At 43.2% G+C, this 24,757-nt stretch overlaps 1 protein-coding gene across 2 annotated transcripts in view; it reads left to right on the plus strand.

The window, feature by feature from the left end:
• Positions 1 to 755: 755 nt before the first annotated feature.
• Positions 756 to 24,757, plus strand: part of pdzd2.L (PDZ domain containing 2 L homeolog) — a 206,251-nt gene continuing 182,249 nt past the window's right edge. The window contains exon 1 of one of the 2 annotated variants that reach the window (XM_018266584.2): positions 756 to 1,211. The gene's annotated coding sequence lies outside the window, so the exon portion shown is untranslated. The remainder of the gene's footprint in view (positions 1,212 to 24,757) is intronic. The other variant, XM_018266579.2, reaches the window with a different exon arrangement.

The following is a 24,757-nucleotide window of genomic DNA, read 5'->3' on the forward strand; positions in this document are numbered from 1 at the left end:
CTCCCTCTCCTAAACGTTCAGCAGGGCAGCAGCTCTAATTCTTATTTCTGGCTAGTTCTGTTCCTTCATTCATTGAGAGAGAATTAGCCCCACCCCTTACCCCTGGGTTGCCCCGCCTCTTTGTTTTAGGAGCACTTAGGTAGCCGTGCCCCTGATATATCTGATGTTCTTACAGGACACTAATGTGGATGGACCCCAACTCTCTGCCTTATTTATTGTATTAACCTCTTAAAGGGGTTGTTCACTTTTACATTAACGTTTAGTATGATGTAGAGCAGGAGAGCCCATCCTTTACTTTTAATGACGATGTCCCATTATTGTACATAAACTACAACTCCCAACACTCCCCCAAAAGTCAAGAAATGATGGCTTAGGTTTATATGTTTGGCTATAAGATGCTGTGTCTATAGAATGTACAAACTAGCCACGATTACGGATTTGGGCTACTTTTTGGGCCTTTGGCTGGTTTGTACTTTGGAAAGCAGCCAAAGTTTTTTCTTGCCCTAATGTGAAAAGCCGGTGTCTCCCGATGCATGTTGGGTAATGTAGTTTTTGTTTACCAATTTGCCAAGTTGAATGTAAGACTACAATACCCAGCATGCAATGGGAGTTACCAGATTTTGGGCCCTGTACCCCAGTCTCCCATCACTCCCACCATTTTCTAGTGACTTTCCTCCATTTCAGACAATTTTGGGGCAAAAAAATCTGCCGGCCACCTAAAAAGGTTGAACTTTTTTACCAATATTTATTAAAATGGTATATGTAGGAGGGTCTTATGGGACCCCTATAACTCCTGGGCCCCCCATCTGTCCCATTTTGTTTCCTGGAAAAAATCTTCACATATATTCGTGTATTTTTTTAGACTTTTTTCCACTGCACATATTGTGCTATTTTTGGGCTACTGACTGTTGAAGTGCCTCATGGCTAGTTTTTGGGCTGCTTGTGTAGCTGGTTTTCAAAAGGACACCCGGCAACCCTGCTTAACACGAGCCTGTGCGGAGAGAGAGACGCGGAGCTACTGAGCAGCCGCGGAACCTGCTGGAGAGAGAGAGAGAGAGATGGGCGCGTCCACCAGTGCGGAGAAGGAGGGGGGAGCCGGCTCTGATTCGAACACTCTGCTGCTGCTAATCTGCACAGTAACTGCTCCCCGTGCTTACGACGGACTGGGACTCTATTCCCGACCCCGGGGGCGCCCGGCTGCACTCACACAGGTAGGCTGCTTGTATGCGGGGTCGCGGGTCACTTCCAGTGGAGCAATTCATTAATTCTGCGCCGATTCCTCCAGTCGCTCTGCAGGGGGTTCTGTTTGCACCAAAGCCCCTCCAAATACACCTTTGCCTTGTCTTTACGGCAAGAATCGCAAGTTTTGTGCTTTTTGTCGTTAAACTACAAATCCCACATGCCCTCAACTAAATCCAACGTTTTCACTTTCTTGGTGAAGAGGATGCTGGGAGTTGTAGTCCTTTTAGCTGCAAGGATGATTGTCCCTGCTGATACCAGTTGAAAGTAGTATGACAGTTGCTCACAGCTGCTTCAGAACCTCTTGTCTTCATTCTACCCTGGGCACAGCCTGTTAGCTGGGGGCTTCTAATTTCTCTAATTCCATTCAGCTACTGCCCAATGTTACTGGCGAGGGAAAAGGAATGAGTTAATCGCCACGTGCAGTTTCATCCTGGCAGTCACATGGTTAACTACTAATGGCTTTTTTTTCTTGCTAATACATTGGGACCAGTAATGTCTCTTTCCAACCAGTAAATGTTGTAGAGGTTTCCAATTGCACATAAAGTCAGTTTATTAGTGTGACGCTCCTGTGCCCCAATAACTGGAGCTCGTCTCCCTCTCTAACTGAGGGACAAGCACAGCAACATTAAGGGGGCACAGCCGTTCCATGTTAAACTATTTTCTGCATATTCTCTGCATAGTTTGTATTCACTGAATGAATGGACTTGCTGAGCCTCCTCGTCTGCATCACCTATAATTTAACATTGTGCCGCAGTACAGAGGGAACCTGCTTTGGCACAGGGATTTTCAGTATGAGAAATCATAGGGAGTTGTTCCTGCTGTGGAGAGTTACAGTTGCACCCTTTTCTCTGGTTTCCATGGTGATTACACAATAAAACCCAGGGTGACCTCATGTCGGGGTTATTATAATACAGTAGGAGCTGATAAGGGAGTCTATGAGAGGCAAGTAAAGTTGGGCAGTTTAGCCAATAAATGGGTCTGGGCACCTCGGGGGCGGGGTCAGTCTAACAAAACACCGCTATTTGTTCATATTTGCTGCATGGCCAATTGTATTCATGAAATGATTGGATGAATAGCTGAATGGTGCTGGACCAAATAAATGGTGTCCCTGACTGCCCCGTGCTTCATATCATTCCTGTGCCCTGTCCCAATGCAGTGATCTATGGCAGATGAGTGCCAGCTCTTTGGCCAAGGAAACTTGCCAGTGCCCTTTTAGAAGATTAGATAGGGAAGCAGATTTATATCTAGTCTACATGTAACTTCCTACCCCTGGTGGGGTTCCTTGGCTCTGCTAATCTGCCTGCGTTATATTTCCCAAGCCATATCCTTATCAACTCCTGACTGGGGGTTATTCTAATGCAGTAACACCTTTACCCATAGAGCTTGCAATGGTGCAGCCAAATGTCCTCAGCCCCTTTCTTTCTGCAGGAAGAGAGAATTTAAGTGTCTGGTGGGATGAGGTGAAAGCTCTGGGGGCGCCCATTCATTTTGGGGGATTCTGATTGGCTGAAGTTTTCCATTGAAGTTGCAAGATGTTATCTGTCCCATAACTATACAGGCAGATGCTTTGAATCAGGAGAAAGGCTCACATAGCGCTGTGTTTTGTCATTTGTAACAGATTTGACTTCTGTCATACCCACGAGTCTCTGGGCCACTGCTGTGCTGCCTGTGCTCCTTGCTTGGTGCCACTGCCTGGATTTACACTTCCCAATTGGACAAATAGTTGGAAAATATCTTTATTCAAACATCTTCAACCTGGTGGGACCCGTCAGCCCAGGTCAATATGTGACATTTAAGGGATATGGGAATTAAACACCATTTACAATTTTCCCTTAAAGTCACTACAGAGTAATAGCTGAGCATGCTGCAAGAACATCTTCACTGTACTGTATATTTAAATCATGTGGGAGCTGCCATATTACTCCACATTCTCCAGGCCAGTTGCAGCAGTTGCACTTAATGCACACTAGGGGCGCTGTTATTTAGTCAATGGAGTGTTCAACAGCGCCCCTTAGATACACAAGCAATGGGGCTTGCGTTTATACACGGAATTAGTTCATATAATCTTGTTCTGAGATCAGATAGTGGCTGCAACCTTCCTATATTATTGCCAGGCCCCCTCTCTCTAGTTCCAGTCCTTTACTGATAACTAGTGATGGGCAAATAATTCAGCAGGCGTGAATTCTCATTGAATTTCCACGTTTCGCCGCCGGCGAATAAATTTGCGAAACTGTCACGAAAATTTGCTGGCGTCAAAAAAATTTGGACACAGGTCAGAATAGTCACTCGCGTCAAAATTCCTGTTTCGCTAATTTTTCGCCATGTAGTGGGAAATTCGGGCATTTTTCAGCCAAGTGAAATGGGAAAAATTCGCCCATCACTGCTGATAACTGTATCATAACAGGATCCTAATTTGATTTTAAAGTATTTTTTAAATATATTTGCCGCTGAGAGGAGCATGTGTCTTTTGCTATTCACTCCACTGCTGGTTGTGACTACATGTATAGTTGCTACTATGTTGCAGTAGTCGGCTCCCCTCCAGCCAAGGCTCCAATTCCCATTCCCCTAATTTCTGCTTCATTACAGGTCTGTTAATCACACATGTGCAAAGCATTGTGGGAATCAGGGGCTGACAGTTAGTGCATATTGGAAAGTTGCCTAGAATTGAATATATTCGGGGGGGGGTTGATTTCCCCTATGGAATATGTCGGATTTTGTTCCGGAACCAAAACTGTCCCCAGTGTCCCCACAATCCCTAATAGGACACATTGCAGGTGCTGCCCAATTCCCCAGCCGCCCCGTTACCATCGCTGCTCCCGTATCATGTTAATTACACTGCACATTGTCTAATCCAGCAGGGATTCTGGGCTCTGCTTATGATTTAAACCAGCAGTATATAAATATATATAATTGGGAGGGGTGAGAGAGGACATGCTGCAGTTTATAGCTCTGCGAAGAATAGAAATTTGCTCACCGCAACATTACACGCTGTTAACCCTTTGCTTGCTACAAACCGCAGACATTGAAATGTAGAGATGAATGGAGATGTTCAACCAGCTCTTTATATTGTAGTCCAGGGAGCAGGTGAAAGGCATGCTGGGAGTTGTAGTACTGCATCACCCCTGTTCTGTCCATGATGTCAGGGTTGAGATGTAAATTGGGGGAGGCAAGACGTTGTGGATTAAATACAAGGGGAAACAGTGAGTTAATTTACCTGCGAGTACATTGCTGATAAGTTTGTAATACCAGGCCCGGCCCTGGCAGATATTGTGCCGGATAGGCTGGTGAAATATCGGCCGGGTAACCCTATCTGTGATACCAGCTCCTGCTTTGGATGATATTGGGGAACCTTGGGGGGTGATTTTATTAATTTCAGTGAAGCTGGTGCCTTAGGTTTCATGCACAAATTACTAGGGATAAACCAAATCCAGGATTTGGTTCAGGATTCAGTAGGGTTGCCGTCGGTCCAGTTTTGAACAGGTCAGGTTTTTACACCCGCAGTCTGGTTTGAAAATACCTGCCCTGGCAAGCCTGTTCCCTGCTTCCTGAGAGATTTGGGCAATCACGGATGCAGCGTCACTGACCCGCCCCTTTGCGTCACTGGCCCACCCACGCACATCATGAGCCCCGCCTCTGATGTCATTGGTACCGCCCCTGCCCAGATTCCAAAGAAAGAAAAGGTGGCAACCCTAATATTCAGCTTTTTTTTTTAGCAGGATTCGGATTTGGCCGAATCTAAGTGCCTGGCTGAACCGAATCCAAAAAATCATGTGACTTTTTGTCAAACAAGCAAGGAAGTTAAATATTTTTTAACTGTGCATGCATCACACGGTTCTCCCTAATTTATATATGCAAATTAGGGTTTGAGTTTGGTATTCTGCTGAATCCTTCACAAAGGATTCGGGATTGGCTGAATCTTAAATGAGTGGATTCAGTGCATCCCTAGAAATGACAGCGAGAGACGGAGCTTTTACTGCGGGTGGCTGGGCGAGAGTGGAGGCTTCAATCAGGGAGACTCCCAATAAGTACAGGGGAGCTGACCTGTAACATGATGTTACCAAATGACTGGTTCCACCATATTAAAAAAAGTGTTAATTCCCCTTTAAATGTTCTGAGGATTAAAAGTATTTAGCAGTGGAACTCTGGAATGTCCTGATTCTGTCCCCTTGCCTTGTGCTTGTTGGGTTAAAGTTAATTTAAGGATCAAACGGTTTGGGAAATGAATGGAATCGCAGCAGCATGACTGGCAGAAGCAGGGGACACTATAGGGGGTGAGTATTATCCGGGTGGTCTCTGTTATTCCAGTTCAACGTAAGTTATTAACTTTCCTATCTTAGAAGCCACAGTGGGGGCAGCAAAGTTACAGAGCACTACTGGCACCATGTTGCACTGCTATAACTGCACATTCCCTTCCCATCCCAAAAGCAATATCCCTTATAATACATGAGTGATACTGAGAGTTCCCTGTATAACTCAGCCTGCAGCCTTGTGCCTTTATATGGTCACAGAACCCCTCAGTGACTTCTAATATCCTTATCATTTACAGTAGGGGGTACATTATCCCTTATAATACATGAGTGATACTCAGAGTTCCCTGTATAACTCAGCCTGCAGCCTTGTGCCTTTATATGGTCACAGAACCATATGCCTTATTATACATGAGTGATACTCAGAGTTCCCTGTATAACTCAGTCTGCAGCCTTGTGTCTTTATATGGTCACAGAACAACCCCTCAGTGACTTCCAATATCCTTATCATTTACAATAGGGGGTACATTATCCCTTATAATACATGAGTGATACTGAGAGTTCCCTGTATAACTCAGCCTGCAGCCTTGTGCCTTTTATATGGTCACAGAACCCCTGTAAGTCCATATTGGGGTGCTCTGGATGGTGTAGGAGACATGCTGAATGAATAGAGGTCGATACATTTCAGCACAGGCTTTTAACTGATGGATTTGCCTTGTCAAAGTAAAGAGATAAACCTTATCTAATATGATATGGGGTTTTACTGTTATAAAAATCTCCACTAAACATTAAACTTCCAGACCTCATTTGAATTTGACATAAGCCTTCCAATCACTAGACCTTCCCTCGTGACTTTCATGGTATGGGTGCAGTGTGGGCAGCTACTGGGGGGGGTATTGGAGATGTTACGTTGCATGTTGGCAGTCGAGTTCCTTTGCTCTGTGCTGGACACTTGGCCCATTATTCACTTTATTTTAATGACCGGTATTTCTATGGCCTCAAGTCATCACAATTTGTCACCCTCCCTCTATACCTTGCCCATCCCATCTCCGCCTTCTCTGCTCTTGCACCCATAATGTGGCCAAATTCTTCTAATCATCTGTATCTCCCCCGCAAGGGAAGTTTATCCCAGGTGCCGGGGTCTGGCCTCCCCTTCAAATACAGGTGGCCCCGCCTATTTCAACATTTAAAGGAGAAGGAAAGGCACTTGGGGTTGCAAAAAGTTAGGTACCCCCAGGTGATCGCATTTACTTACACGACACCCCGGGCTGGTGTTCCTATCAGGAGAAAACTTTGACTTCTTGCTTCTTCTTTCTTCTCTTGGCTGCGAATGCAGAGTAGAGTGAAAAGCCGAACTTTAACGAAGAAGTCACTATTTCATTGTACTGTGCATGTGTCTGCCTTGGGAAATTTGAAGAAAGAAGAATCAGGAAGAGGATCGCTCCGTGGTGCTCGCTGGAATAATCCTGGGCCGGTGCAGTTTTCTGCTGATAGGAGCACCGGCCTGGGGTGTCGGGTAAGTTTATATAATCACTTGGGGTTGCCTAACGTTTGGCACCCCAATTAAATATGCCTTTACTTCTCCATTAACACCAAATAGCAACAGTAATTGTTACCCCAAGAAGCACAGCTAAAAGCTCCGGCCGGGTGACGTATGTAGCAGTTTCCCATAACCATTTTGCTTCTCCTGAACATCTGACGGGAGATGAAACAAGCGCTTAAAAGCTTCTCGTTTTGTTTTTTTCATATCAGCGAAATGTGGCCTGATAGGAATTTCTCTTAAATAGCTGTTAGGCTTAGTAATTACTCTGTAATATCCACATTCCGTTTGACTGCTGTAAGTGCTCTTAGGTGGGTGTGCGCACTCAGGGTGCTACTATTATGGTTTCCAATACTGGGTTTTTGCACAGCACTCTGAGTGCGGCAACTTAGTGCCAGGACCCATGAATTCGATCATTTTTTAATATTTCAGGCAAGGAAATATTTTAGGGGTGACATGCCGCCCAGCTGCATCTATATTTCCAGGTTCCTACAGGACACCCCCAGCAGAGTTACTGGGGAAGCAGAGGAACAACCAGAAAAGGTGCATTAGTAACTTGCACCCGCGTTGGGGAGAGGGCGTGCAGGAGGCGACTGGCCTAGGGGCATCTCATTCGCAAATCCGGCACTGATTCCAGCGAAAATTGGATTGCAGTGAAAATTAGAGCATTTGTAAGGCACATATCTCATACAGAATGTGACTGGGTGCTCTTTGCTTTTCCTGAGAGCACAGAGTCTTCACAGGGCCCATTGGGTAGTTTAAAGGGACTACTGCTTGTGTCATGGGGTCTCAGTGAGCAACATGCGGTTATATGACTCATATTGCAGTTGGCTCTATGGACTTATCTCTGTAACAGTGATCTTGCTGGTACAGGTATGGGATCCATTATCCGGAACAAGTTTTGTCTTCGGCACACCACTTAATTATAGGGTCATTCAATCCCAGGCTGCTTCAAGCCCAACACGATCATTTCTTGGAAAAGGGAAAAAGAAGCACATCACACTTAATCTCCTGCCTTTTAAAACATTTATTGCAGCTGAAATGTGCTGCAAGAAATGTTTTAAAAGACTGGAGCCTAAGTATGGTGTGCTTCTTTTTCCCTTTTCCATGAAATTATCTGTTATCCGGAAACCTGTTATTCAGAAAGATCCAACTTATGGAAAGCCCATCTCCCATAGACTCCATTTTATCCAAATAATCCAAATTTTTTAAAAATGATTTGCTTTTTCTGTGGACTTGATCCCAACTAAGATATAATTAATCCTTATTGGAAGCAAAACCAGCCTATTGGGTTTATTTTTACATGATTTTCTAGTAGACTTAAGGTATGAAGATCCAAATTACGGAAAGATCCATTAACTGGAAAACCCCAGGTCCCGAGCATTCTGGATAACAGGTCCCATACCTGTAACATTTTGGTTTAGCCAAACTGGCTGTAAAGTTGGATACACATGGATGCACAAAAGGACAAAGTGAGGAATTTACACCTGTTCTTTATGAGGAGTAAGTTCAGCTGTCTCACCCACTCAAGAGCAAACACAGGCATTGGCCATTGTTACACACTATGGGGCAGATTTACATAGCTCGAATATTGAGGGTTAATTAACCCTCGATATTCGACTGCCGAATGTAAATCCTTCGACTTCGAATATCCTTCGAAGGATGGCTTTTAATCCATCGATCGAACGATTTTTCTTCGACCAAAAAAACATTAGAAAGCCTATGGGGACCTTCCCCATAGGCTAACATTGCACCTCGGTAGGTTTTGGGTGGCGAAGTAGGGGGTCGAAGTTTTTTTTTAAAGAGACAGTACTTCGATTATTGAATGGTCGAATATTCGAACGATTTTTAGTTCGAATCGTTCCATTCGAAGTCATAGTCGAGGTCGAAGTAGCTAATTCGATGGTCGAAGTAGCCAAAAAAAATCATTCGAAATTCAAATTTTTTTTTTATTCTATTCCTTCACTCGAGCTAAGTAAATGGGCCTTATGTGACCAAAAATATTCACGGCAAATTAAAAATAAAAAATACGGCTTGCGAAATGCCCAATGTGCCATGAGCAAACAATCTCCTGGAGGAGTCACTAGGCTTAATGTCCATACTCCATTGGAAACTGTATGATCTTCACCTGCTTTCCCCCAACTCCTCAGAATGAAACATATGGGGGCCCACCTGCTTTAGACCATCTGCTCATATCATGTACAACCAGAATACAACTTGCTCTGAATTTCAGTGTAATTTACTAACTAAGCAAAGTATTGAACTCCTGCAGGGTCTCTAATCCAGAGCCAGGGTAGTGGAGCAACTGGGGGTAGTTAGGCTTTTGCTGTCTCCTATAGTTGAAGGACCTTGAATGCCCCCATGACTGAGCATACTCTCGTACAGGGACCCCAACCTTTTTACCCATGAGCCACATTCAAATAGAAAAAGAGTTTGGGCGCAATACAAGCATGAAAAAAGTAAATACATATTAAATGAAACACTGGATCACTGGTACTGCAAAACTCTGCATTGTCATATCCCAGAAAATGATAATATTATTAAAGGGGTAATTCACCTTTAAAGGATAAGGAAAGCTACCGAAGCAGTTTATTGCCAATAGATTAGCCACAATAGTGCAAGCTTTAACACTATATTAATTCTGCAGAATGCTTTACCATACCTGAGTAAACAGCTCTGTAAGCTCTCTGTTTGTTTAGGATAGCAGCTGCCATATTAGCTTGGTGTGACATCACTTCCTGCCTGAGTCTCTCCCTGCTCACTCATAGCTCTGGGCTCAGATTACAGCAGGGAGGGGAGGAGGAGAGGAGCAAACTGAGCATGCTCAAGCCCTAGCCCTAGAGGTTTAAGCTGAAAACAGGAAGTCTGATACAGAAGCCCATGAGTACACAATAGAAGGAAAGAAAGGTGGTGTTTCTTTTGATAGAGGACTCAGAGCAGCATTACTTTGAGGGTTTACTGGTGTATTTATATAGACTTTTCTGATAAAGCTGACTTAATTTAAGTTAACTTTTAGTATGTTATAGAATGGGTCATTCTAAGCAACTTTTCAATTGGCCGTCATTTTTTTAATAGTTTTTGAATTATTTGACTTCTCTATCCAGCTTTCAGATGGGGGGGGGGGTCACTGACCCCATCTAAGAACATGAATATTTTATTATGATCATAAAGTGCATTACAGGCAGAAGCACATTGGGCTGATATTTCAAGCGCTGGAAACGATATTAAACTCTGTCTGGAAGATATTCCTTGTTAGCTACAGTTTAGTTCGACTATCAGAATGGGGTGTGGCCTTGTGTATTGGGGTGTGGTTTGTAGGAGATCATCTAGGTCCTCTGCCTGGTTCTATTTAATAGCAACTGGCATCATGTTAAACCAATCTGCTTTAAAGGGTTGGTTCACCTTTAAGCTAACTTTAAGCATGTTATAGCCAATTCTAAGCAACTTTTCAATTGGTTTTTCTTCTTTATTTTTTAATTATTTGCCATTGTCTTGCAATTCTTTCCAGCTTTCAAATAGGGTCGTTGACCCCATCTAAAAAACAAATGCTCTGTAAGGCACCAAATTTGTGGTTATTGCTACTTTTTATTACTCATCTTTCTATTCAGGCCTCTCCGTGGGCCCTAGGGCCCAACGATCGGATCCTAACGATGCCCAAACGGGCGGTCGGATTGCGGGACCGCATCAACGAATAGATGCGGCCGCGATCCGACGGGATTTTCTGTTCCAATCCGATCGAGATCTGGCCGACTTTCGGCCAGATCTCGATCGGTGAAGCCCGTCGGGGGGCCCCATACACGGGCCAATAAGCTGCCGACATGGTCTGTCGGCAGCTTTTATCGGCCCGTGTATGGCCACCTTAATTTGGACCCTAGCAACCAAATTGCTGAAATTGCAAATTGGAGAGCTGCTAAATAAAAAGCCACAATAAGGTTATTGTTCCTCTGTCCCATCTCTCAGGTTTTCCATGTGTGTCAGTGAAGTCTTAATCACATCGGAATTTCGGTTCATCAGGTGTTCCGCCAGTTACAGAGATGAGCCAACTGCCAGCCAACTGAGTCACGCTCTTGACCTGATCTAGAATTCCAAGTACAAAGCCGTGCAGTAATGATCATTAGTCAGGCCGACCAGGGAAGTGCTATTCCAAATGGGCATGCGGAAATATGCTTTTATTAGCCTGCTGAGCCATTGCCCAGAAAATGGGGGTAACTATGGATATAAATAAGCAGGAATTGGCTCATGGACTTCTCTCCCGGAACATAAATTCTCCTCTGAGTGGAGATGGTTCATCTTTTAGTATGTTATACAAAGGCTTTATTCTAAGCAACTTTTCAATTGGCCTTGATTTTTTCTTTTTTATAGTTTTTTAATTATTTGCCTTTATCTTCTGACTCTTTCCAGCTTTCAAAGAGGGGTCACTGACCCCATCTAAAAAAAATGCTCTGTAAGGCTACACATTTATAGTTACTTTTTATTACTCATCTTTCAATTCAGTCCCTCTCCTATTCAAATTCCAGTCTTTTATTCAAATCAGTGCATGGTTGCTAGGGGAATTTGGATCCTAGCAACCAGATTGCTGAAATTGCAAACTGGAGAGCTGCTGAATAAAAAGCTAAATAACTCAAAAACCATTAGGAATAAAAAATGAAAACCAATTGTAAATTGTCTTAAAATATCAATCTCTACATCATACTAAAAGTTAACTCAAAGGCAAACCACCCCTTTAAAGTGTTATCCACCCTTTGTTAGTTGAGTAGAAATGTATATTAATATACAGGTATGGGACCTGTTATCCAGAATGCTCGGGACCTGGGGTTTTCCGGATGATGGATCTTTATACCTTTTTAAGTCTACTTGAAAATCATGTAAACATTAAATAAACCCAATAGGCTGGTTTTGCTTCCAATAAGGATTAATTATATCTTAGTTGAGATCAAGTACAAACTACTGTTTTATTATTACACAGAAAAAGGAAATCATTTTTAAAAATTCGATTATTTGGATAAAATGCAGTCTATGAGAGATGGCCTTTCCGTAATTTGGATTTCTGGATAACGGGTTTCCGGATAATGGATCCCATACCTGTATATTAAATTAGTTGCATTATAATCACCTCTGGCTTTTGTGTTTTACCTTGAGCCTTTGGTAGCAGCACTTCTGGAATCTCTTGTTTTCTAATCAAAGCTCCACAATGTTCCCTTTCATTGGGCCACCTTGATATTACTGCTTTTTATTGCCAATTACAAACCTCCTTGCCATTAGCAGAAAAACTGTAGCGTTTTCTCTGTCCCCCCCGTGCCTGGAAGCGAGCGCCATTCTCTCAGACCCTTCATGGTAATCGGATTTTATGTGAGCACATTTAATGTTAAAAATAATAAATGACTCCTGCCCTGATTGTGGCTGCGCCGCTGCCGCGGGGGAAACGTCGGAACTTCCAGGGGTTGACATTATTGTGTGTATCTTGGCATATGCCAGCAGCATTGCATTGAACAGGCTCCTGTATGAACGGCACATGGAAAGGACATTACCCAGCAGAGCCGTCAGGTTTTCTTCTCTTGGCTGCCTCTCTATTATATTGGGTCTTTAAGAAATTATGTTAAAGTGAAAAGTGCAGGGTGATGAGCCAATGAAAACAAGGATGTTTCTTATAGATGCTTGGGTAAAGGGGTGGTCCACATTTAAGTTAACTTTTAGTATTTATAGAATTCCTCATTCTAAGCAACTTTTCAATCTGCCTTCGTTTTTTTTCCACTATCCACTATTTTGAATTCAGCCGAACCCTCCGATTCCTTCGCAAAAGTAAGAACCGAATCCTAATTTGCATATGCAAATTAAGGGTGGGAAGGGGAAACATTTTTACTTCCTTGTTTTGTGACAAAAAGTCACGTGATTTCCTTCCCGCGGATTCGGGTTTGGTTCGATTGGGCACAAGGATTCGGCCGGATCTGAATCCTGCTGAAAAAGGCTGAATCCTGAACTGGATTCGGTGCATCCCTATTTTTTTCTTTATAGTTTTTAAATTATTTACCTTCTTTTTCTGACTGTTTCCAGCTTTCAAATGGGGGTTGCTGGCCCCATCTAAAAACAAATGTTCTGTAGGGCAGCAAATGTGTTTGTTGTTATTGGTACTTTTTATTACTCGTCTTTCTATTCAGTCCCTCTCCTATTCATATTCCAGTCTCTTATTCAAATCAGTGCATGGTTGCTAGGGGGAATTTGGATCCTAGCAACCAGATTGCTGAAATTGCAAACTGGAGAGCTGCTGAATAAAAAGCTAAATAACTCAATACCCACAAATAACAGAAAATGAAAGGTAATTGCAAATTGTCTCAGAATATCACTCTCTACATCATACTGACGGTTAATTCAGCTGTAAACAACCCATTTAATACAATGCTGCTTGGGGTAAGGTTAGCCGATCCATTGGTACTGTTTATTGGATTTCTATGCTGGCTGATAGATATCTGGCTGATTTTGGTGAGTTGGGCATGCTGTTGGGAGACCCCCATACCCAGGCCAATAAGCTGCTGAGTTTGCAGATTTTATCGACCCTATTTACAGACCCAGTACTACAATGCAAACAGGAGGCCCAAATTATATTCTACTGTCACCTGGGCCCTGCCAACATGTAGAATGGAACTTCAATAAAAGAAATGCCCCCCCCCCACTCAAACATACCCTAATCCACCCCAACTACACCCCATTATTTCAATACCCTACCCACTCCGCACAAGCCACACCCCCTTTGTGGCACAGAATTAACATCTTTAGAGGTTATGTAATAAAAGGCACAGGAGCAGTAACCCATAGCAACCAATCAGCAGGTAGAATTGACCAGTCACCTGTTTAAAAGCAAACAGCTTATTGGTTGCTATGGGTTACTGCTCCTGGGCAAACTTAGTGCCTTTTATTACATATGGGGGTATGTGTCTTTTGGGGTGCCCCTCTGGCACAGGGTCTTTGACTGTAGTGCCCCCTGTACCCACTCTGATTGCAGCCCTGTCCCATGTATATTCACCTCCCATGTTGGAAGTAGTACATGTATGGGACCTGTTATCCAGAATGCTCGGGACCTGGGGATTTCCAGATAATGGATCTTTCCATAGTTTGATTATTCATACCTAGAAAATCATGTGAACATTAAACCCAACAGGCTGGTTTTTCCTCCAATAAGGATTAATTATATCTTAGTTGGGATCAAGTACAAGCTACTGTTTTATTATTACAGAGAAAAAGGAAATTATTTAAAAAAAAAATAGGTTATTTGGATAAAATAGAGTCTATGGGAGATGGCCTTTCCGTAATTCGGAGCTTTCTAGATAGCAGGTTTCTGGATAACGAATCCTATAACTGTGGTATAAGGACGTGTGGTGCCGGAGTCAGGGCATGTCGGATATACAGTCTACTCCACTGGGCCGGCCCATAAGATCTGACCCACTGATACACTCCCCAGATATTCTGTTTATTCCCCGCTCTGCAACTGGGTCACATCGCCCGGGACTCCCATTTCTTTTTCACGTTTCTATAGATAAACATGTCAGGCGGATTTTCAACAACACGCAGTGAGTCACACAATTTTCTCCTGGTGAGGTTTCATGTACTGTTCTCTCCTGATTATACGGCTCATTGCTTTTAATTTGCCCTTTAACTCTATCTAGGCCCTTAATAGAAATCTTACAGCTGGGAGGGTAACACAGCTCCTACAGTGAAAGGGTTAAATGGAAATAACTGTATAATTAAGGGGACTCCAAACTTCGGATGGGAATAAACAGATGTCCATTTAAAGGGCCATGCTACCCTTTCATTTTCCTGCAGGCGTAGTACTGGGGGAGACCTATGTGTCAGCTCTGACTCATTGAGTTTGGACTAGAGACTTAACCATGTAAGTGCCAGTAAGTCCGTGCAGGGGAGAAACATACTGACATGGCTTTGGCACTGGCTTTCAAGCCCATCCAGATACGATTAAAATAGGGACCCATATGTAATTAAATTGCAACGTTTCGAGAGAAAAGGTGCCGCAGAATATATTGTAAATATCTCACCGAGTAGTAGATGTGGTCCGGGTGCACCAGTCCCAGACCCCCAGCTTTAGGGAGCGGCACGCCAGAAAAATCGAAGAAAGAACAGGACTGTCCGGCACTCAAATGGATCCACAGGACCAGAAAAGTTTCAAGTTAAAAAAATATATCTTTATTTTACAAAGTTAAAAATGTATATTTGCATCTCCATCCGCCCCACGCGTTTTGTACCCACCAGGGCACTTAATCCTGGGCTATGATGTCAGCCACAGGAAATGAGCATTTATACAAGAAACAACCAATCAAAACACAAATAAAAAAAGACAGAAAAAATCCATAAAGAGACAGTGTATCCTATAGATCTTTCTCAGGGGCAGATTTATCAAGGGTCAAATTGAAAATTCAAAGTAAAAATATTCTAAATTTCAAGCTTTTTTTGTGTACTTCGACTAGGGAATAGTCCAAATTCAATCTGAATTGAAAGTCGAAATTTATCATGTACTCTCCTTTTTAAACTTCGACCATTCTCCATCTACAACCTGCCGAATTGCTGTTTTAGCCTGTGGGGGACCTCCCTAGAAACTATATGGAGATTGAAAATACTTTGAATCGAATACGATCGAGCGAATACAGCCTATTCACTTCACAAACTTAGATTCTTTTAATAAATTTCAGTTGGTCTTTTTTTATTCGGATTTCCCATTACTTCGAGATTTGACCCTTGATAAAGAATTGATATTTCTAAACATACATTTAATTAGATAGAAACATGATAAACACTGCATGGTTATGCCCTATACATTTCATATACCCCACCCAATGACCACAGTACTGTGTATCTATATTATACAGAACCTGCAGGAGGGGCAGCGCAAGAGTTAATTGTAGTGTCAGCAGAACTGCAGGTATCTCAGGAATTTCTATAAAGTGCAAAGAATTAGATGGTACTTGGCCGAGTCCCAAATAGACTAATACATAAGCCAAGCTGTGCATGGTGCCCAGTGCCAAGTGTGTAACTCTCTCCTCTTTGAACATTATATTTCTCCAGCAGGAAACAAACCTGAAAGTTTTATTATGATCATAAAGTGCATTGCAGGCAGAAGCACATTGTGCTGATATTTCAAGCCCTGGAAGGGATATTAAACTCTGAATGCCTTATATTCCTCGTTAGCTATAGTGTCGTTCGACAGAATGGGGCGTGGCCTTGTGTATTGGGGTGTGGTTTGTTGGAGATCATCTGATCATCATCCCATTTAATAGCAACTGGCTCGGGTTAAGGACAGTGTCTGTTGTCCTTAGCATTTTAAATCAGCTTAAAGGGCTGGTTCGCCTTTAAGCATGTTATAGAATGGCTAATTCTAAGCAGCTTTTCAATTGGTCTTTATTTTTTTATAGTTTTTGAATTATTTGCCATCGTCCAGCCTTTAAATAGGGTCACTGACCCCATCTAAAAAACAAATGCTCTGTAAAGCTACAAATGTATTGTTATTGCTACTTTTTATTACTCATCTTTCTATTCAGGCCTCTCCTTTTCATATTCCAGTCTCTTATTCAAATCAATGCAAGATTGCTAGGGTCATTTGGACCCTAGCAACCAAATGGCTGAAATTGCAAAATGGAGAGCTGCTGGATAAAAATCTAAATAACTCAAAAACCACAAATAATACGATATACTGAATTCCCTGTGTAATAAAAGCAACAACCAAATGGACTAACATTATTTAATGCTGACGCAGGCCAAGCTGGGGTTACATTTACTGCCTAGTGTTTAGTTGTGAACAGCACGTGCCCTTTCCAGAATTGCCCAAGACGTGTGTTAGTGGATCTGGAATTGACTAGAGAATATTTTGCAGTGCTGATACTTCTGTACAGCAGTTCCCACAACTGGGGATCATTATTTCTGGCCAGGCTGATAAAATACCGGTTGGGTGGCAACCCTAGTGCCAGGGTAGTACCTGTAGCATCTACTCAATCCTACCAGCCTGTGCCAAGCAAGCGGGTGGGGAGGGGCTGGGTTTAGGGCTGCCACCTCACCCCTCCCAACACATATGGAATCCACAGCCTGCATGGGTAATTACCAATTCATTTATATGCATGCTGCAGACTGAACCGATTTATGTGCAGCCATGCATCTAAATGAATTGGTAATTAGCCATGCAGGCTGTGGATTCCATATGTGTTTGGTTTTAAAGGGGTGAGGTGTCAACCCTAAAGAAAAATACTTTGCTGGGGGCCCTGTGGAGTCCCCATATGCAACTGGTATGTATGACACATGGCAGACATATATATCCCTGCGCTCAAAACCTAAATGTGCTTCTTTTATTTGGTTTAGGCACAATTGCTGGCTGGGTGGGAACGGGTGCTTCTCGTCTGGCGCAGAAAATGCCATTTGTACCATTGGCCAGATGCTCTCATTTGTTGTTAATGCATTTTAAGAGCAACTGATCTGGCCCCAAATAATGAATGCCTTACCTCTCTATACACGGGCATTTTTTGCTGCGCTCCCCTGCGTTCTTCTTTCTTCCGTTCAGCCGCAGGGGAGCGCAGGAGTAGACTCACTCAATTATTGTGAAGGGGGCTGTACTCACACGCATGTATGCTCCGAACGCAGGTAAAATGCAACATGCTGCGTCCCACCTGCGTTTGCCGCTTACATGCGTCTGTGTGAGTACAGCCCCTTTCACAATAATTGAGTGCGTCTACTCCTGTGCTCCCCTGCGGCTGAACGGAAGAAAGCACAACGCAGCAAAAAACACTTGTCTGTAAGAGCCCTAAATGAAACTGTGAGTTTTCTTATTCTGTCCCAAAAACAGCTGATGAGCCTAAAAATAAACAAGTTCTACTAATGTCTGGAGCAAAGACTATTAAAGGGGAACAGTTCTGCAGGTCTGGGCTTGGAACATTCTGAGATCTGTCAAAACAAAATCAGCTGTTCAGCACCTTCTTATTGTGGGGCCCCCGTGTTACTGTGCTTGTCACATGATTGGGTGCTGGAGGATGGGGGTGACTGGGCTGACGCTCCCCTGACAGATGCAGGTAATAAAACCTCAGTGATTTGTTTGTTATTTCAGAAGGAATTATTATTCCACTTCCACGTGTGGGATCTTTAAGGGATACGCTTGTTTCCTAATTACACCCTTGTTTATAATTCAGTCTACATTTTTTTGCACCAACTTTGATGGTGTTGGATTTCTTTCCTGCTCAGAACTCCATTTATTTATGTATTTTAAAAGTTTAAAGGGATTGTCAACCCAAAAAAAATGTTTTCCCAATAACAGAAAACATAATTCTAAGTAACTTTGCAATATACACTCATTACCAATTTTCTATGGTTTCTAAAGGGGTGGTTCACCTTTAAGTTAACTTTTAGTTTGTTACAGAATAGTCAATTCTAAGCCACGTTTCAATTGGTCTTTTTGTATAGTTTTTAAATAATTGGCCTGACTCTCTGCAATGGGGGTCACTGACCCCATCTAAAAACAAATGATCTGTAATGCCACACAATAATTGTTATTGCTGCTTTCTATTACTCATCTTTAAATTCAGGCCTCTCCTATTCATATTGCAGTCTCTTATTCAAATCAATACATGGTTGCTAAGGTATTTGGTTCCCTAGCATCCAGGTTGCTGAAATTGCAAACTGGAGAGCTGCTGAATAAAAAACTAAAAAAATCACAAATAATAAAAAATGAAAACCAATTACAAATTGTCTCAGAATTTGACTCTCTAGAGATCACACTAAAGGTTAACAAGCTATTATATATGTATTGCTATAGAAATCAGTGTTTGTCCCTTTCTATTCTCTGCACTGGTGGTTCAGACTGTTGATACAATGTAAGACAAGGCAGCTGATTAACAGACCTGTCTTTGCTGGGAAACTAAAACTTTTGCAACATTGTTTAAAAAAGTAACAACCAGGAGTTAAGCAGATGCTGCTTTCAATAGCAAATGTTCTTATAAAAAGTTTAAAAGCACTGAAACTGTTAAATAAATGTATACTATGTATTTATGTTGGGGTTGACTTGCCCTTTAATGGTTTGTTTGTTGTGCCACTGAGAAGCACCAGATTTCTCTTTAGGGCTCTTACACATGAGCGTTTTTACCTGCGCTTCCCTGCGTTCCGTTTTTCGGCGTTCAGCCGCAGGGGAGCGCAGGAATAGACGCATTTAATTATTTCAAATGGGGCTGTACTCACACAGGCGCATGTAGGCGCCGAACGCAGGTTGGGACGCAACATGCTGCATTTTTCCTGCGTTCGGCGCCTACATGCGCCTGTGGGAGTACAGCCCCATTTGAAATAATTAAATGCGTCTATTCCTGCGCTCCCCTGCGGCTGAACGCCGAAAAACGGAACGCAGGGGAGCGCAGGTAAAAACGCTCATGTGTAAGAGCCCTAAAGGGGAACTCCATCCAAACACAGGAATTGTAATTATAAGCAATACATCCCTTGCACATTCCCCTGTGAATGCAGTTGCTATTGCAAGTAGCATTTGCTTCAGTTTTTTAGGTCTGACTCAATCGGCTGACTCAGGAGTCAGAACCAGCAGTGCAGAGATTATAAGCCCTGGGTGTAAATAAAGGTATAAATTTAGGAACCCTGCCTGGTCAATCGGCTAACTGAGGAGTCCGAACCAGCAGTACACAGACTATAAGCCCTGGGTGTAAATAAAGGTATAAATCTAGGAACCCTGCCTGGTTAATCAGCTGACTCAGCAGTCAGAACCAGCAGTGCAGAGACTATAAGCCCTGGGTGTAAACAAAGGTATACTGTACATCTAGGAACCCTGCCTGGCTCGATCGGCTGATTCAGGAGTCAGAACCAGCAGTGCAGAGACTATAAGCCCTGGGTGTAAATAAAGGTATACATCTAGGAACCCTGCCATAAGGCTAATGGCACACGTGTTGGTTTCTGCCAGGGTTGGAACCATAAGCCTTACCCAGGCCCGGGATTTTGTTTTGTGCCAGAAAGCAAATACAAAAGTACCAGGAAATACAACTTTTTTTGCAAATGTGAAAAATGACATAATGAATTACATTTCTTGTTTTAAAGATACTAACAAGTTTAATTTCCATTGTGTTTGAATATTAGAGAAACCAGATGCAACCAAGCTTGGTTATTGTATGTAAAGTTACACCGGTCTGTCCCGGGACTCTCACAATGTCAGCACTGACTCCCCCAAAAACAATTGGCACTTAGAGAGGGGGATTTTAATGTTTAAACTGATTTCATTAAACAGGAAGCAACTGCTTTAACTCTTCGATCCCAAGAAACCTCAGGTTTATTAACAGCACAGGGGGAACATCAGCGAGACATTCGTAGAAATCAACTTTGGACTTTAGTTTGGACTTTTACTGGGAGGAGGGTGGTTTCAGGTTTATTTATTGAGCAAGTGTTTATCAAGGATCACTTTGCAAAACTTTCCATTGTGCCGTGTCTTAGAGGAATCAGATACAATTTTGAGGCACACACATGTGTAAAAACATCCGTCACTAGAAAGGACAGAGCAGTTGGTTGCACTGGAATTAGAGCGGTGCTTCCCATGCTCATGTGACATTATTCACTCTTGCTATAGCCATCAATGCACTTAAAGGACCAGTAACATCTTTTTTTTTAAAGAATTCGTTAGCATAGAACGAAAAAAAAACACAAAGACAAATTAAACTTTTAAAGTTTTTTTTTTTTTTTTTAAAGTCTTTATTAAGAAATAACTTACTGAAACTCCACTTGCACTCTGCTTCAGAAAAGGCGATCCATCGAGCGGCGCGCGATTTCTCCTCCCTGCTTTCCTTATAGGAGATAGCCAGGGAGAAGAAATCGAGTGCTGCATGATGGATCGTTGCCTTTTCTAAAGAGGAGCGCAAGCGGAGTTTCGGTAAGTTATTTCTTAATAAAGACTTAGCGATTTAAAAGTTTAATTTGTCTTTGTGGTTTTTTTTTTTCGTTCTATACTAACGAATCTTTTTTTTTTTTTTTTTTTTTTAATTAAGTTACTGTTCCTTTAAAGGAAAACTATAGCCCCCGAACAATGTAGGTCTCTATAAAAAGATATTGCATAAAACAGCTCTTCTGTAAAACCCTGCTTCATGTAAATAAACCATTATTATAATAATATACTTTTTTAGTAGTATGTGGCATTGATTAATCCTAAATAGAAAATCGGCATTTTAAAAAAATAAGGGCCGCCCCCTGGGATCGTAGGATTCACGGTGCACACAAACAAACCAAACATGTTAGGTCACATGAGCCAATTAACAGACAGAGTTGTGTCTTTTGCTTCCACACTTCTTCCTGTTACAGTTAGAGCTGCAGTATTTCTGGTCAGGTGATGTCTGAGGCAGCACACAGACCATCACAAAATGGTGGTTCAAGGCAAGAGATGTAAAAGGACAATATTTACTTAAATATATATTCCAGTTTGATTTTTTAATATGCCACTTAATATGATATGAACTATCTGTTGCTTAAGTATTCATTTTAGGGGTAAAGTTTTCCTTTAACGCTAAAATGTGCTGCAGGCTTGGCCCATCCATACAGTCCATAAATGGTCTGGAGACCCCTAACAATTTGTATATATATCTTGTAGGACTGAAAATGCATTGGCCCATTGTAGGAGCACAGTATGATCCGATTGTGGGCCCCCAGGCAACTAGTCAAATCAGAATAATTCGATGCAGAACGTGTGTGGTCAAATGGGATCTTGTTTGGTGACTTCCCCATATGAGGGGATCTCTAGGTGTATAGTTAGTATAATACTTGCTCTTTGCCGTGGATAGGCAACCTTTGGCAATCAGGAATGTGAATGCTAGGATTCTAGTTCTGGATCAGCCATATAACCACATAATCCCTGTCCAAAACTAAATTTAAGAACTTAAATCCAGTCCGGGTATTCTCCTGGTCTCATCTCCAGTGATTGAGAAACTCTCGAAGAAAATGCCCTTAAAATTGACACCATAGTCAGATGTGTGGCTGGGAAGATATTAAAATAGCCCTTATTTACACAGACCAAAACAATTTTCAAGCTTTCTGCCATGTTTTGTCTAGGGGAAAAAATGTTTTTACCCAGAGCACTCTTCTAGGCACTTTTTCCTTCAAGGTTTGAAGATATTAAAAGTTTGTAAACTGAACTTGAAACAAAAGTGCCGCCTGCTGTTTATTTCAGCTGAAAATGTATTTATTGAGAAAAGGAAAGTCTCACAACTGACCAGAGAAATGTCAGAGGACTCTTCCCTGCTCACTAAAACTTTTGAACAACCACACTAGACTTTTCTTATGCTTTATGCATATGCTTTTGCGGCTCTGAGCTATTAAGGAAATCTGCTTTTGTCTCTAGTAAAATTAATGGAGGGTGCGACACATATAACATAGATTCCCCCACATACGAGTTTTTGGTGTAGGGATATACTGTGAGAGAGAGAACATACAGCCGCAAACAGCAGAGCTTGCAACAAAACGACAGCAATAAAAAAAAAAGACAGAATTTCTGTTTCAAAGAACGCTCTTTTATTTTTTTGCAAATATGTTTTCCTCACTAGTGGGGTGAGCAGACCCCCTCCTATCCCTCTGCATGCTATAATTGTAAATCAGCTCAATGGGGGATAAATATGTGCTATAAACTGACTAAATTGCCTATAAAGTGAGCAGAGCGAGTGTTGCAGAGAGGTCAGACACTGACGTTCCTGCATCCAAGTGATAAAAGGAAAAGTTCTGCCGAGAGAAGAGACGTGTAAATATGAAAGCGTTTGGGCGCTGGAATATTCGCGCCTCCTGTCTGTAGGGATTAGATGGCAGGATTAGCCATTAGCACAACGTCCCTGGCACTGGCACTATTTCCCATGCTGCTGCTTTTAGTATTGTGTTTATCAGCTTCCCCTGAGCCTCCCAGCCAAGCAGAGAATGAGACATTTTCAGTCTCCATGTTCCCTTCTGGCAGAACTGCTGCATTCAATACATTATTCCTTGCCAGGGCCAACTTCCCATTCTGATAAATAGGGACGCTTTAGGCCACGGCTGTCCAATTGGCGCCCTGCAGTGCTGTGTCTGCTTACCATATGTAAGCATTAAATGGTATCACTACAGACATTAACTGGCCCCTGCATTGTTTAAACCTCAAATTCAGACTAATCCCCTGTATTGTTCACACCTGTGATCCCCCTGCATTGTTCACACTTCTTGTGACACCTCTATTGTTTATATCCTAAAGCCCTGTACTGTTCTACCTGAGACCCAGACTGAAACTGCCCACCAGCACTGTGTCACTGTATGTAGTACAGAGTGGTCCTGATGGGTTTCCCTGTCTCTTGCTCTGTTCTGCCTTCCAGATGCTCCCTGTGTGTTCCCTACTCTGCCTGCGTGTGCCCTGCTCTGCCTGCGTGTGCCCTGCTCTGCCTGCGTGTGCCCTGCTCTGCCTGCGTGTGCCCTGCTCTGCCTGCGTGTGCCCTGCTCTGCCCGCATGTGCCCTGCTCTGCCCGCGTGTGCCCTGCTCTGCCCGCGTGTGCCCTGCTCTGCCCGCGTGTGCCCTGCTCTGCCCGCGTGTGCCCTGCTCTGCCCGCGTGTGCCCTGCTCTGCCCGCGTGTGCCCTGCTCTGCCCGCGTGTGCCCTGCTCTGCCCGCGTGTGCTCTGCCCTGCTCTGCCCGCGTGTGCTCTGCCCTGCTCTGCCTGCGTGTGCCCTGCTCTGCCCGCGTGTGCTCTGCCTGTGCCCTGCTCTGCCTGTGCCCTGCTCTGCCTGTGCCCTGCTCTGCGTGTGCCCTGCTCTGCGTGTGCCCTGCTCTGCGTGTGCCCTGCTCTGCGTGTGCCCTGCTCTGCCTGCGTGTGCCCTGCTCTGCCTGCGTGTGCCCTGCTCTGCCTGCGTGTGCCCTGCTCTGCCTGCGTGTGCCCTGCTCTGCCCGCGTGTGCCCTGCTCTGCCCGCGTGTGCCCTGATCTGCCCGCGTGTGCCCTGATCTGCCCGCGTGTGCCCTGATCTGCCCGTGTGTGCGCCCCAACTCTGCCTGTATGTGTGCCCTGCTCTGCCTGTGGAACATAAGCCTGGTATTTGTTCTGGGGGTTTGTTAACATTTCTAGCCTATCTCTTTGTAAAGCTTTAGTTTTCCTTTAATTATGAGAACCTGGAACTCTTTGTCCAGGCAGGAGTGGGTGGAAATGGTCGGAGGTTGGGTGACGTGGATCCCAAATGTGCATTTTGTAGTTAGTTGCCAGGTTTACTCGGTAATCAGAAAATAGTTGAAAGACAGAGTGGAAGATAAATAGGAAAGAACAGAATTCTAAGTAATAAACCAACAGTGGGTTCAAGTGGCAGGATTCGCATGTAGGTTGGTTACTTGGGTCACTGACTCCCGGTGAGACACAATGGAAAAGTGGTAACTACTAACTCTAGCTATAATGTATATTTGTGAAAAATATTAATTCATATTGTTTAAAAAATTCCTGTTCTCAGTAACCCCCCCCCCTCCCATATGTATCAGTTCATCAGATCAAGACAATGTAAGGGGTTATACATCCCACCATTGATCTGCTCATTTAGGCAAAAGACTTAGCTGATAGTTCTGGACAGAATGGGTTGGTGGGTTCTTGTAATTATAAGTCAAGAACATGTGAAGGGCTGCAGGCAGTGCTGTAACTAGTGGAGCAGATCCCATGACTTGGAGGGGCCCAGAGACAGAGGGTGAACGTTGAGATGTTCAGAGAGGTTCAGATCATACACGTGGGGTGTTG

The sequence above is a fragment of the Xenopus laevis genome, chromosome 1L (assembly GCF_017654675.1).
Source record: "Xenopus laevis strain J_2021 chromosome 1L, Xenopus_laevis_v10.1, whole genome shotgun sequence".
NCBI classification, from domain to species: Eukaryota; Metazoa; Chordata; class Amphibia; order Anura; family Pipidae; genus Xenopus; species Xenopus laevis.